The 14033-nt window shown below is 48.2% G+C and overlaps 3 non-coding genes across 3 annotated transcripts; all 3 read left to right on the plus strand.

Moving 5' to 3' along the window:
- The first annotated feature begins 5668 nt into the window (after positions 1-5668).
- LOC135033737 (U1 spliceosomal RNA) lies at positions 5669-5832 on the plus strand. Its single transcript, XR_010229076.1, has one exon. It is a non-coding gene; the product is annotated as a U1 spliceosomal RNA (small nuclear RNA).
- Positions 5833-5984: 152 nt separating this feature from the next.
- LOC135033796 (U1 spliceosomal RNA) lies at positions 5985-6147 on the plus strand. The gene has a single exon (XR_010229129.1). It is a non-coding gene; the product is annotated as a U1 spliceosomal RNA (small nuclear RNA).
- A 655-nt stretch (positions 6148-6802) lies between these two features.
- On the plus strand, positions 6803-6966 carry LOC135033695 (U1 spliceosomal RNA). Its single transcript, XR_010229035.1, has one exon. It is a non-coding gene; the product is annotated as a U1 spliceosomal RNA (small nuclear RNA).
- The last annotated feature ends 7067 nt before the right edge of the window (positions 6967-14033 follow it).

The raw sequence follows: 14033 nt of genomic DNA on the forward strand, positions 1-14033 counted from the left end.
ACCTACCTACCTGAGGTGGAAGTTTTTTTCTATCTTCTTCATACTAGTAGTTTAGCAGTCTGCTGACAGTGTCCACCAGGTCCGTCATTATATTATATATACCTACAGTAGTTATATATATATTTTTTTTTATATCATTAATTATCATCTCTATACTAGCAGACGCAGTACGGTAGTCCACGGCTGTAGCTACCTCTGTGTCGTCAGTCACTCGTCATCCATAAGTATACTAGTATCCATCCATCTCCATTGTTTACCTGAGGTGCCTTTTAGTTGTGCCTATTAAAATATGGAGAACAAAAATGTTGAGGTTCCAAAAATAGGGAAAGATCAAGATCCACTTCCACCTCGTGCTGAAGCTGCTGCCACTAGTCATGGCCGAGACAATGAAATTCCATCAACGTCGTCTGCCAAGGCCGATGCCCAATGTCATAGTACAGAGCATGTAAAATCCAAAACACAAAAGATCAGTAAAAAAATGACTCAAAAATCTAAATAAAAATCGTCGGAGGAGAAGCGTAAACTTGCCAATATGCCATTTACCACACGGAGTGGCAAGGAACGGCTGAGGCCCTGGCCTATCTTCATGGCTAGTGGTTCAGCTTCACATGAGGATGGAAGCACTCAGCCTCTCGCTAGAAAAATGAAAAGACTTAAGCTGGCAAAAGCACAGCAAAGAACTGTGCATTCTTCAAAATCACAAATCCACAAGGAGAGTCCAATTGTGTCGGTTGCGATGCCTGACCTTCCCAACACTGGACGTGAAGAGCATGCACCTTCCACCATTTGCACGCCCCCTGCAAGTGCTGGAAGGAGCACCCGCAGTCCAGTTCCTGATAGTCAGATTGAAGATGTCAGTGTTGAAGTACACCAGGATGAGGAGAATATGGGTGTTGCTGGCGCTGGGGAGGAAATTGACAAGGAGGATTCTGATGGTGAGGTGGTTTGTTTAAGTCAGGCACCCGGCGAGACACCTGTTGTCCGTGGGAGGAATATGGCCATTGACATGCCTGGTGAAAATACCAAAAAAATCAGCTCTTCGGTGTGGAAGTATTTCAACAGAAATGCGGACAACAGGTGTCAAGCCGTGTGTTGCCTTTGTCAAGCTGTAATAAGTAGGGGTAAGGACGTTAACCACCTCGGAACATCCTCCCTTATACGTCACCTGCAGCGCATTCATCATAAGTCAGTGACAAGTTCAAAAACTTTGGGCGACAGCGGAAGCAGTCCACTGACCAGTAAATCCCTTCCTCTTGTAACCAAGCTCACGCAAACCACCCCACCAACTCCCTCAGTGTCAATTTCCTCCTTCCCCAGGAATGCCAATAGTCCTGCAGGCCATGTCACTGGCAATTCTGACGAGTTCTCTCCTGCCTGGGATTCCTCCGATGCATCCTTGAGTGTAACGCCTACTGCTGCTGGCGCTGCTGTTGTTGCTGCTGGGAGTCGATGGTCATCCCAGAGGGGAAGTCGTAAGACCACTTTTACTACTTCCACCAAGCAATTGACTGTCCAACAGTCCTTTGCGAGGAAGATGAAATATTACAGCAGTCATCCTGCTGCAAAGCGGATAACTGAGGCCTTGGCATCCTGGGCAGTGAGAAACGTGGTTCCGGTATCCATCATTACTTCAGAGCCAACTATAGACTTGATTGAGGTACTGTGTCCCCGGTACCAAATACTATCTAGGTTCCATTTCTCTAGGCAGGCGATACCGAAAATGTACACAGACCTCAGAAAAAGACTCACCAGTGTCCTAAAAAATGCAGTTGTACCCAATGTCCACTTAACCACGGACATGTGGACAAGTGGAGCAGGGCAGACTCAGGACTATATGACTGTGACAGCCCACTGGGTAGATGTATTGACTCCCGCCGCAAGAACAGCAGCGGCGGCACCAGTAGCAGCATCTCGCAAACGCCAACTCTTTCCTAGGCAGGCTACGCTTTGTATCACCGCTTTCCAGAATACGCACACAGATGAAAACCTCTTACGGCAACTGAGGAAGATCATCACAGAATGGCTTACCCCAATTGGACTCTCCTGTGGATTTGTGGCATCGGACAACGCCAGCAATATTGTGCGTGCATTATATCTGGGCAAATTCCAGCACGTCCCATGTTTTGCACATACCTTGAATTTGGTGGTGCAGAATTATTTAAAAAACGACAGGGGCGTGCAAGAGATGCTGTCGGTGGCCACAAGAATTGCGGGACACTTTCGGCGTACAGGCACCACGTACAGAAGACTGGAGCAACACCAAAAACGCCTGAACCTGCCCTGCCATCATCTGAAGCAAGAAGTGGAAACGAGGTGGAATTCAACCCTCTATATGCTTCAGAGGATGGAGGAGCAGCAAAAGGCCATTCAAGCCTATACATCTGACCACGATATAGGAGGTGGAATGCACCTGTCTCAAGCGCAGTGGAGAATGATTTCAACGTTGTGCAAGGTTCTGCAACCTTTTGAACTTGCCACACGTGAAGTCAGTTCAGACACTGCCAGCCTGAGTCAGGTCATTCCCGTCATCAGGCTTTTGCAGAAGAAGCTGGAGACATTGAAGGAGGAGCTAAGACAGAGCGATTCCGCTAGGCATGTGGGACTTGTGGATGGAGCCCTTCATTCGCTTAACCAGGATTCACGGGTGGTCAATCTGTTGAAATCAGAGCACTACATTTTGGCCACCGTGCTCGATCCTAGATTTAAAACCTACGTTGTATCTCTCTTTCCGGCAGACACAAGTCTGCAGGGGTTCAAAGACCTGCTGGTGAGAAAATTATCAAGTCAAGCGGAACTTGATCGGTCAACAGCTCCTCCTTCACAGTCTCCCGCAATTGGGGGTGCGAGGAAAAGGCTCAGAATTCCGAGCCCACCCGCTGGCGGTGATGCAGGGCAGTCTGGAGCGACTGCTGATGCTGACATCTGGTCCGGACTGAAGGACCTGCCAACGATTACGGACATGTCGTCTACTGTCACTGCATATGATTCTCTCACCATTGAAAGAATGGTGGAGGATTATATGAGTGACCGCATCCAAGTAGGCACGTCAGACAGTCCGTACGTATACTGGCAGGAAAAAGAGGCAATTTGGAGGCCCTTGCACAAACTGGCTTTATTCTACCTAAGTTGCCCTCCCACAAGTGTGTACTCCGAAAGAGTGTTTAGTGCCGCCGCTCACCTTGTCAGCAATCGGCGTACGAGGTTACTTCCAGAAAATGTGGAGAAGATGATGTTCATTAAAATGAATTATAATCAATTGCTCCGTGGAGACATTGACCAGCAGCAATTGCCTCCACAAAGTATACAGGGAGCTGAGATGGTGGATTCCAGTGGGGACGAATTGATAATCTGTGAGGAGGGGGATGTACACGGTGATGAATCGGAGGATGATGATGAGGTTGACATCTTGCCTCTATAGAGCCAGTTTGTGCAAGGAGAGATTTATTGCTTCTTTTTTGGTGGGGGTCCAAACCAACCCGTCATTTCAGTCACAGTCGTGTGGCAGACCCTGTCACTGAAATGATGGGTTGGTTAAAGTGTGCATGTCCTGTTTATACAACATAAGGGTGGGTGGGAGGGCCCAAGGCAATTCCACCTTGCACCTCTTTTTTTCTTTTATTTTTCTTTGCGTCATGTGCTGTTTGGGGAGTGTTTTTTGGAAGGGCCATCCTGCGTGACACTGCAGTGCCACTCCTAGATGGGCCAGGTGTTTGTGTCGGCCACTTGGGTCGCTGAGCTTAGTCACACAGCTACCTCATTGCGCCTCTTTTTTTCTTTGCGTCATGTGCTGTTTGGGGAGTGTTTTTTGGAAGGGCCATCCTGCGTGACACTGCAGTGACACTCCTAGATGGGCCAGGTGTTTGTGTCGTCCACTTGGGTCGCTGAGCTTAGTCACACAGCTACCTCATTGCGCCACTTTTTTTCTTTGCGTCATGTGCTGTTTGGGGAGTGTTTTTTGGAAGGGCCATCCTGCGTGACACTGCAGTGCCACTCCTAGATGGGCCAGGTGTTTGTGTCGGCCACTTGGGTCGCTGAGCTTAGTCACACAGCTACCTCATTGCGCCTCTTTTTTTCTTTGCGTCATGTGCTGTTTGGGGAGTGTTTTTGGAAGGGCCATCCTGCGTGACACTGCAGTGCCACTCCTAGATGGGCCAGGTGTTTGTGTCGGCCACTTGGGTCGCTGAGCTTAGTCACACAGCTACCTCATTGCGCCTCTTTTTTTCTTTGCGTCATGTGCTGTTTGGGGAGTGTTTTTTGGAAGGGCCATCCTGCGTGACACTGCAGTGCCACTCCTAGATGGGCCAGGTGTTTGTGTCGGCCACTTGGGTCGCTGAGCTTAGTCACACAGCTACCTCATTGCGCCTCTTTTTTTCTTTGCGTCATGTGCTGTTTGGGGAGTGTTTTTTGGAAGGGCCATCATGCGTGACACTGCAGTGCCACTCCTAGATGGGCCAGGTGTTTGTGTCGGCCACTTGGGTCACTGAGCTTAGTCATCCAGCGACCTCGGTGCAAATTTTAGGACTAAAAATAATATTGTGAGGTGTGAGGTGTTAAGAATAGACTGAAAATTAGTGGAAATTATGGTTATTGAGGTTAATAATACTTTGGGATCAAAATGACTCCCAAATTCTATGATTTAAGCTGTTTTTTAGGGTTTTTTGAAAAAAACACCCGAATCCAAAACACACCCGAATCCGACAAAAAAAATTCGGTGAGGTTTAGCCAAAACGCGTTCGAACCCAAAACACGGCCGCGGAACCGAACCCAAAACCAAAACACAAAACCCGAAAAATTTCCGGTGCACATCTCTAGTGGCCATGCCATGTCACTGTGCAGGAGCCAGCACCGCTCACACACTAGTCCCCGGTGCAGCCCCCAACCCCCGGGACACCCGGAGCAACAAAATGTAGATTCAGGCCACCAGGCCACGCCCCTACCTATGAAACCATGCCTCCTTTTTACCATTGCGCTGCTTATCTGCGCGCACTGCATTACAATCTCCCTCGCCACCTCTCTGGGTGTCACCAGTGATAGTGACACCTCTGCCATGCTTGTAGCAGCTGGTCCTAAGATCTACACCTCAAGCCCTGAGTGTTTGCCCTTGTGACTTGTTGATCATCATAGCAAAGCAGATGCTTACAGAAAACTGCAGGGGCTTAGATTGAAAATAAAAAAAATTGATGGGTATAAGGTAGAGAGGAGCGGGTTCGGTTCTCCGAGAACCGAATTCCCCACGAACCCCACGAACTCCTCCTCCGAGGCAGGCTCGGTTGTTCCCGCCTGACTCGGAAAACCTGAACAAGGGAAAATGTCATCATCCCGCTGTCGGATTCTCGCGAGATTCGGATTTCATATAAAGAGTGCAAGCATTCCTGGGGGAAGGCCTGCAGCAGATGGATTTGCATATGGTGATGTCATCCAAGCAGTGGGTCAAAGTTGGCTTCAGAAACAAACAGGAATGCTTGCACTAGTTGTTGCATTTGGTTTGTTGTTTGGGGGTGCTTCAGTATTAGGCAGCCTTCTGCCCTCCCATGTTCATCTGAAAATATGTGTTCTCCCTGCAGTTGTTGTCCCCAGATGAGAGTTCCCTTGTGCTGCCTCAGTTGAATCTCCTTTACTTGACAGAGATGTGCCTGAGCAGCGGCCCTCCCCAGCCCTATCCCAAATCATACTTATTTTGCATATGAGATACCATGGTCATGAAGATTATTCTCCCAGGGTGAGGTTCATTCATTGCATTCTGGGTATGCTGACCCCTGTGATTTCCCCAAATGTGGGTAACTCGACTGCATTATTTGTGGTAGTGGGGGACTGTGTTTGTGTTTTCCTCTGGTCAGCTCTGGTAAAAGTCAGATTTCTTTGTTTCAGATCTTCCTCTAGCCTTGTTCTTCTTTCGAGAGTTCCCTTGTGCTGCCTCAGTTGGATCTCCTTCACTTGACAGGGGGGTGCCCGAGCAGCGACCCTCCCCAGCTCAAGCCCAACTCCTACTTACCTGCCAGGTGAGATACTATGATCATGAAGGTGCTTCTTCCAGGGCAAGGCTCACCCATTGCACTCTGGGTGTGCTGCCCCTGCGATTTCCCCAAATGTGGGAAACTTGACTGCATAATTTGTGTTTCCCCTGGTCGGCTCTCGTATAATTCAGATCTCTTTGTCTCAGGTCTCTCTCCAGCCTAGTTTGCTGTCTGTTTCCACTTCTTTTTTCTTGAGCCCCTCCCTTTTATACCCTTGTGCACTATCCTGACTTCTCCTCCTGTCTGCTTACTTTGTGCCTTCCAATGCACAATGCAAACTACACACCCTTTTACTTGCCTTACAGAGCAGCTCTGGAGCTGTTACAGTGCCAAGCTGCTGTAAGAAATCAGCTTGAATGCTTCAGGGGCTGGGGCATTGTCAACATGAGCCCCACACCGAAGGAGGGTGGGGGTGTTTAATGCGAACTAAGGGTCATCCAAGCGCCGCAAAAGGCCGCCATGCCCTGCATACCCCTTTTCTCTTTTCATATGCAGATGAGGGATCCAGCCAACTTTGGCCCACTGCTTGGATGACATCACCGTATGCAAATCCGTCTTCTGCAGAACTTCCCCCAGGAATGCTTGTACTAGTTGTTGCATTTGGTTTGTTGTTTGGGGGTGCTTCAGTATTAGGCAGCCTTCTGCCCTCCCATGTTCATCTGAAAATATGTGTTCTCCCTGCAGTTGTTGTCCCCAGATGAGAGTTCCCTTGTGCTGCCTCAGTTGAATCTCCTTTACTTGACAGAGATGTGCCTGAGCAGCGGCCCTCCCCAGCCCTATCCCAAATCATACTTATTTTGCATAGGCGATACCATGGTCATGAAGATTGTTCTCCCAGGGTGAGGTTCATTCATTGCATTCTGGGTATGCTGACCCCTGTGATTTCCCCAAATGTGGGAAACTCGACTGCATTATTTGTGGTAGTGGGGGACTGTGTTTGTGCTTTCCTCTGGTCAGCTCTGGTAAAAGTCAGATTTCTTTGTCTCAGATCTTCCTCTAGCCTTGTTTTTCTTTCGAGAGTTCCCTTGTGCTGCCTCAGTTGGATCTCCTTCATTTGACAGGGGGTGCCCGAGCAGCAATCCTCCACAGCTCTGGCCCAACTCCTACTTACCTGCCAGGTGAGATACTATGATCTTCACTGTTAGGGCAATCAGGATGTGGAATTCCCTGCCAGGGAAGGTGGTAATGGCGGACTCTGTAATTGGATTTAAAAAAGGAATGGATACATTTCTGAATGAAAAAGCTATCCAAGGTTATAATACTTAAAATATCAACATGGTTAATCCGGGGGTAACATGAGTTGTAGTAGCTAACTAGTCATAAAACATTATTCAGCAAGTATGTAGAATCATCACAACTTAAAACAGGTTGAACACGATGGGCAATTTGCCTCTATTCAACCTCAAAAACTATGTTACTATATGTTACTATATTACTATGTTACTGTAGTATACAGAACACCACAATGCAATGAGCAGTGATAGTGAGCACTGATGAGGATACTAGAACTGACACTGAGCAGCAAGATGCAGCACTGGACTATTAGTAATGTACTGTAGTATGCTGAGCACAACAATGCAGCACAAGACAATGAGCAGTGATACTGAGCACTGATGAGGATACTACTGAGAACTGACACTGAGCAGGAGAGACACACTACTAGTATTACTGAGCAGCAATAAGTATCCACTGATACTGAGCACTGATATTGAGATTTCCACTGAGAGAACATAACCACGTCCTCTCCGCTCTCTCTTCAATGCACGAGTAAAAATGGCGGCAACGCGCAGCTCTTTATATGGAATCCGAATCTCGCGAGAATCCGACAGCGGGATGATGACATTTTCCCTTGTTCAGGTTTTCCGAGTCAGGCGGGAACAACCGAGCCTGCCTCGGAGGAGGAGTTCGTGGGGTTCGTGGGGAATTCGGTTCTCGGAGAACCGAACCCGCTCCTCTCTACCTTATACCCATCAATTTTTTTTATTTTCAATCTAAGCCACTGCAGTTTTCTGTAAGCATCTGCTTTGCTATGATGATCAACAAGTCACAAGGGCAAACACTCAGGGCTTGAGGTGTAGATCTTAGGACCAGCTGCTACAAGCATGGCAGAGGTGTCACTATCACTGGTGACACCCAGAGAGGTGGCGAGGGAGATTGTAATGCAGTGCGCGCAGATAAGCAGCGCAATGGTAAAAAGGAGGCATGGTTTCATAGGTAGGGGCGTGGCCTGGTGGCCTGAATCTACATTTTGTTGCTCCGGGTGTCCCGGGGGTTGGGGGCTGCACCGGGGACTAGTGTGTGAGCGGTGCTGGCTCCTGCACAGTGACATGGCATGGCCACTAGAGATGTGCACCGGAAATTTTTCGGGTTTTGTGTTTTGGTTTTGGGTTCGGTTCCGCGGCCGTGTTTTGGGTTCGAACGCGTTTTGGCTAAACCTCACCGAATTTTTTTTGTCGGATTCGGGTGTGTTTTGGATTCGGGTGTTTTTTTCAAAAAACCCTAAAAAACAGCTTAAATCATAGAATTTGGGAGTCATTTTGATCCCAAAGTATTATTAACCTCAATAACCATAATTTCCACTAATTTTCAGTCTATTCTTAACACCTCACACCTCACAATATTATTTTTAGTCCTAAAATTTGCAACGAGGTCGCTGGATGACTAAGCTCAGTGACCCAAGTGGCCGACACAAACACCTGGCCCATCTAGGAGTGGCACTGCAGTGTCACGCATGATGGCCCTTCCAAAAAACACTCCCCAAACAGCACATGACGCAAAGAAAAAAAGAGGCGCAATGAGGTAGCTGTGTGACTAAGCTCAGCGACCCAAGTGGCCGACACAAACACCTGGCCCATCTAGGAGTGGCACTGCAGTGTCACGCAGGATGGCCCTTCCAAAAAACACTCCCCAAACAGCACATGACGCAAAGAAAAAAAGAGGCGCAATGAGGTAGCTGTGTGACTAAGCTCAGCGACCCAAGTGGCCGACACAAACACCTGGCCCATCTAGGAGTGGCACTGCAGTGTCACGCAGGATGGCCCTTCCAGATACACTCCCCTAACAGCACATGACGCAAAGAAAAAAAGAGGCGCAATGAGGTAGCTGTGTGACTAAGCTCAGCGACCCAAGTGGCCGACACAAACACCTGGCCCATCTAGGAGTGGCACTGCAGTGTCACGCAGGATGGCCCTTCCAAAAAACACTCCCCAAACAGCACATGACGCAAAGAAAAAAAGTGGCGCAATGAGGTAGCTGTGTGACTAAGCTCAGCGACCCAAGTGGACGACACAAACACCTGGCCCATCTAGGAGTGTCACTGCAGTGTCACGCAGGATGGCCCTTCCAAAAAACACTCCCCAAACAGCACATGACGCAAAGAAAAAAAGAGGCGCAATGAGGTAGCTTTGTGACTAAGCTCAGCGACCCAAGTGGCCGACACAAACACCTGGCCCATCTAGGAGTGGCACTGCAGTGTCACGCAGGATGGCCCTTCCAAAAAACACTCCCCAAACAGCACATGACGCAAAGAAAAATAAAAGAAAAAAGAGGTGCAAGGTGGAATTGCCTTGGGCCCTCCCACCCACCCTTATGTTGTATAAACAGGACATGCACACTTTAACCAACCCATCATTTCAGTGACAGGGTCTGCCACACGACTGTGACTGAAATGACGGGTTGGTTTGGACCCCCACCAAAAAAGAAGCAATAAATCTCTCCTTGCACAAACTGGCTCTATAGAGGCAAGATGTCCACCTCATCATCATCCTCCGATTCATCACCGTGTACATCCCCCTCCTCACAGATTATCAATTCGTCCCCACTGGAATCCACCATCTCAGCTCCCTGTATACTTTGTGGAGGCAATTGCTGCTGGTCAATGTCTCCACGGAGCAATTGATTATAATTCATTTTAATGAACATCATCTTTTCCACATTTTCTGGAAGTAACCTCGTACGCCGATTGCTGACAAGGTGAGCGGCGGCACTAAACACTCTTTCGGAGTACACACTTGTGGGAGGGCAACTTAGGTAGAATAAAGCCAGTTTGTGCAAGGGCCTCCAAATTGCCTCTTTTTCCTGCCAGTATACGTACGGACTGTCTGACGTGCCTACTTGGATGCGGTCACTCATATAATCCTCCACCATTCTTTCAATGGTGAGAGAATCATATGCAGTGACAGTAGACGACATGTCCGTAATCGTTGGCAGGTCCTTCAGTCCGGACCAGATGTCAGCATCAGCAGTCGCTCCAGACTGCCCTGCATCACCGCCAGCGGGTGGGCTCGGAATTCTGAGCCTTTTCCTCGCACCCCCAATTGCGGGAGACTGTGAAGGAGGAGCTGTTGACCGATCAAGTTCCGCTTGACTTGATAATTTTCTCACCAGCAGGTCTTTGAACCCCTGCAGACTTGTGTCTGCCGGAAAGAGAGATACAACGTAGGTTTTAAATCTAGGATCGAGCACGGTGGCCAAAATGTAGTGCTCTGATTTCAACAGATTGACCACCCGTGAATCCTGGTTAAGCGAATGAAGGGCTCCATCCACAAGTCCCACATGCCTAGCGGAATCGCTCTGTCTTAGCTCCTCCTTCAATGTCTCCAGCTTCTTCTGCAAAAGCCTGATGACGGGAATGACCTGACTCAGGCTGGCAGTGTCTGAACTGACTTCACGTGTGGCAAGTTCAAAAGGTTGCAGAACCTTGCACAACGTTGAAATCATTCTCCACTGCGCTTGAGACAGGTGCATTCCACCTCCTATATCGTGGTCAGATGTATAGGCTTGAATGGCCTTTTGCTGCTCCTCCATCCTCTGAAGCATATAGAGGGTTGAATTCCACCTCGTTTCCACTTCTTGCTTCAGATGATGGCAGGGCAGGTTCAGGCGTTTTTGGTGTTGCTCCAGTCTTCTGTACGTGGTGCCTGTACGCCGAAAGTGTCCCGCAATTCTTGTGGCCACCGACAGCATCTCTTGCACGCCCCTGTCGTTTTTTAAATAATTCTGCACCACCAAATTCAAGGTATGTGCAAAACATGGGACGTGCTGGAATTTGCCCAGATATAGGCCCTCATTCCGAGTTGATCGGTCGCAAGGCGAATTTAGCAGAGTTACACACGCTAAGCCGCCGCCTACTGGGAGTGAATCTTAGCTTCTTAAAATTGCGACCGATGTATTCGCAATATTGCGATTACTAACTACTTAGCAGTTTCTGAGTAGCTCCAGACTTACTCTGCCTGTGCGATCATTTCAGTGCTTGTCGTTCCTGGTTGACGTCACAAACACACCCAGCGTTCGCCCAGGCACTCCCACCGTTTCCCCGGCCACTCCTGCGTTTTTTCCGGAAACGGTAGCGTTTTCAGCCACACGCCCCTGAAACGCCGTGTTTCCGCCCAGTAACACCCATTTCCTGTCAATCACATTACGATCGCCGGAGCGAAGAAAAAGCCGTGAGTAAAAATACTTTCTTCATAGTAAAGTTACTTGGCGCAGTCGCAGTGCGAACTTTGCGCATGCGTACTAAGCGGATTTTCACTGCGATGCGATGAAAAAGAACGAGCGAACAACTCGGAATGAGGGCCATAATGCACGCACAATATTGCTGGCGTTGTCCGATGCCACAAATCCACAGGAGAGTCCAATTGGGGTAAGCCATTCTGTGATGATCTTCCTCAGTTGCCGTAAGAGGTTTTCATCTGTGTGCGTATTCTGGAAAGCGGTGATACAAAGCGTAGCCTGCCTAGGAAAGAGTTGGCGTTTGCGAGATGCTGCTACTGGTGCCGCCGCTGCTGTTCTTGCGGCGGGAGTCAATACATCTACCCAGTGGGCTGTCACAGTCATATAGTCCTGAGTCTGCCCTGCTCCACTTGTCCACATGTCCGTGGTTAAGTGGACATTGGGTACAACTGCATTTTTTAGGACACTGGTGAGTCTTTTTCTGAGGTCTGTGTACATTTTCGGTATCGCCTGCCTAGAGAAATGGAACCTAGATAGTATTTGGTACCGGGGACACAGTACCTCAATCAAGTCTATAGTTGGCTCTGAAGTAATGATGGATACCGGAACCACGTTTCTCACTGCCCAGGATGCCAAGGCCTCAGTTATCCGCTTTGCAGCAGGATGACTGCTGTGATATTTCATCTTCCTCGCAAAGGACTGTTGGACAGTCAATTGCTTGGTGGAAGTAGTAAAAGTGGTCTTACGACTTCCCCTCTGGGATGACCATCGACTCCCAGCAGCAACAACAGCAGCGCCAGCAGCAGTAGGCGTTACACTCAAGGATGCATCGGAGGAATCCCAGGCAGGAGAGAACTCGTCAGAATTGCCAGTGACATGGCCTGCAGGACTATTGGCATTCCTGGGGAAGGAGGAAATTGACACTGAGGGAGTTGGTGGGGTGGTTTGCGTGAGCTTGGTTACAAGAGGAAGGGATTTACTGGTCAGTGGACTGCTTCCGCTGTCGCCCAAAGTTTTTGAACTTGTCACTGACTTATGATGAATGCGCTGCAGGTGACGTATAAGGGAGGATGTTCCGAGGTGGTTAACGTCCTTACCCCTACTTATTACAGCTTGACAAAGGCAACACACGGCTTGACACCTGTTGTCCGCATTTCTGTTGAAATACTTCCACACCGAAGAGCTGATTTTTTTGGTATTTTCACCAGGCATGTCAATGGCCATATTCCTCCCACGGACAACAGGTGTCTCGCCGGGTGCCTGACTTAAACAAACCACCTCACCATCAGAATCCTCCTTGTCAATTTCCTCCCCAGCGCCAGCAACACCCATATTCTCCTCATCCTGGTGTACTTCAACACTGACATCTTCAATCTAACTATCAGGAACTGGACTGCGGGTGCTCCTTCCAGCACTTGCAGGGGGCGTGCAAATGGTGGAAGGTGCATGCTCTTCACGTCCAGTGTTGGGAAGGTCAGGCATCGCAACCGACACAATTGGACTCTCCTTGTGGATTTGTGATTTTGAAGAACGCACAGTTCTTTGCTGTGCTTTTGCCAGCTTAAGTCTTTTCATTTTTCTAGCGAGAGGCTGAGTGCTTCCATCCTCATGTGAAGCTGAACCACTAGCCATGAAGATAGGCCAGGGCCTCAGCCGTTCCTTGCCACTCCGTGTGGTAAATGGCATATTGGCAAGTTTACGCTTCTCCTCCGACGATTTTTATTTAGATTTTTGAGTCATTTTTTTACTGATCTTTTGTGTTTTGGATTTTACATGCTCTGTACTATGACATTGGGCATCGGCCTTGGCAGACGACGTTGATGGAATTTCATCGTCTCGGCCATGACTAGTGGCAGCAGCTTCAGCACGAGGTGGAAGTGGATCTTGATCTTTCCCTATTTTTGGAACCTCAACATTTTTGTTCTCCATATTTTAATAGGCACAACTAAAAGGCACCTCAGGTAAACAATGGAGATGGATGGATACTAGTATACTTATGGATGACGAGTGACTGACGACACAGAGGTAGCTACAGCCGTGGACTACCGTACTGCGTCTGCTAGTATAGAGATGATAATTAATGATATAAAAAAAAATATATATATAACTACTGTAGGTATATATAATATAATGACGGACCTGGTGGACACTGTCAGCAGACTGCTAAACTACTAGTATGAAGAAGATAGAAAAAAACTTCCACCACAGGTAGGTAGGTATACAATTATGGACGAGCACTGACGACACAGAGATAGCCACAGCCGTGGCCTACCGTACTGCGTCTGCTAGTATAGAGATGATAATTAATGATATAAAAAAAAAAATATATAACTACTGTAGGTATATATAATATAATGACGGACCTGGTGGACACTGTCAGCAGACTGCTAAACTACTAGTATGAAGAAGATAGAAAAAAAAAAACACCACAGTTAGGTATACAATTATGGACGAGTGACGACACAGAGGTAGGTACAGCCGTGGACTACCGTACTGCGTCTGCTAGTATAGATAATATACTAAATATATTACTACTGTAGGTATATAATATAATGACGGACCTGGTGG

The sequence above is a fragment of the Pseudophryne corroboree genome, unplaced genomic scaffold (assembly GCF_028390025.1).
Source record: "Pseudophryne corroboree isolate aPseCor3 unplaced genomic scaffold, aPseCor3.hap2 scaffold_576, whole genome shotgun sequence".
Classification (NCBI taxonomy): Eukaryota; Metazoa; Chordata; class Amphibia; order Anura; family Myobatrachidae; genus Pseudophryne; species Pseudophryne corroboree.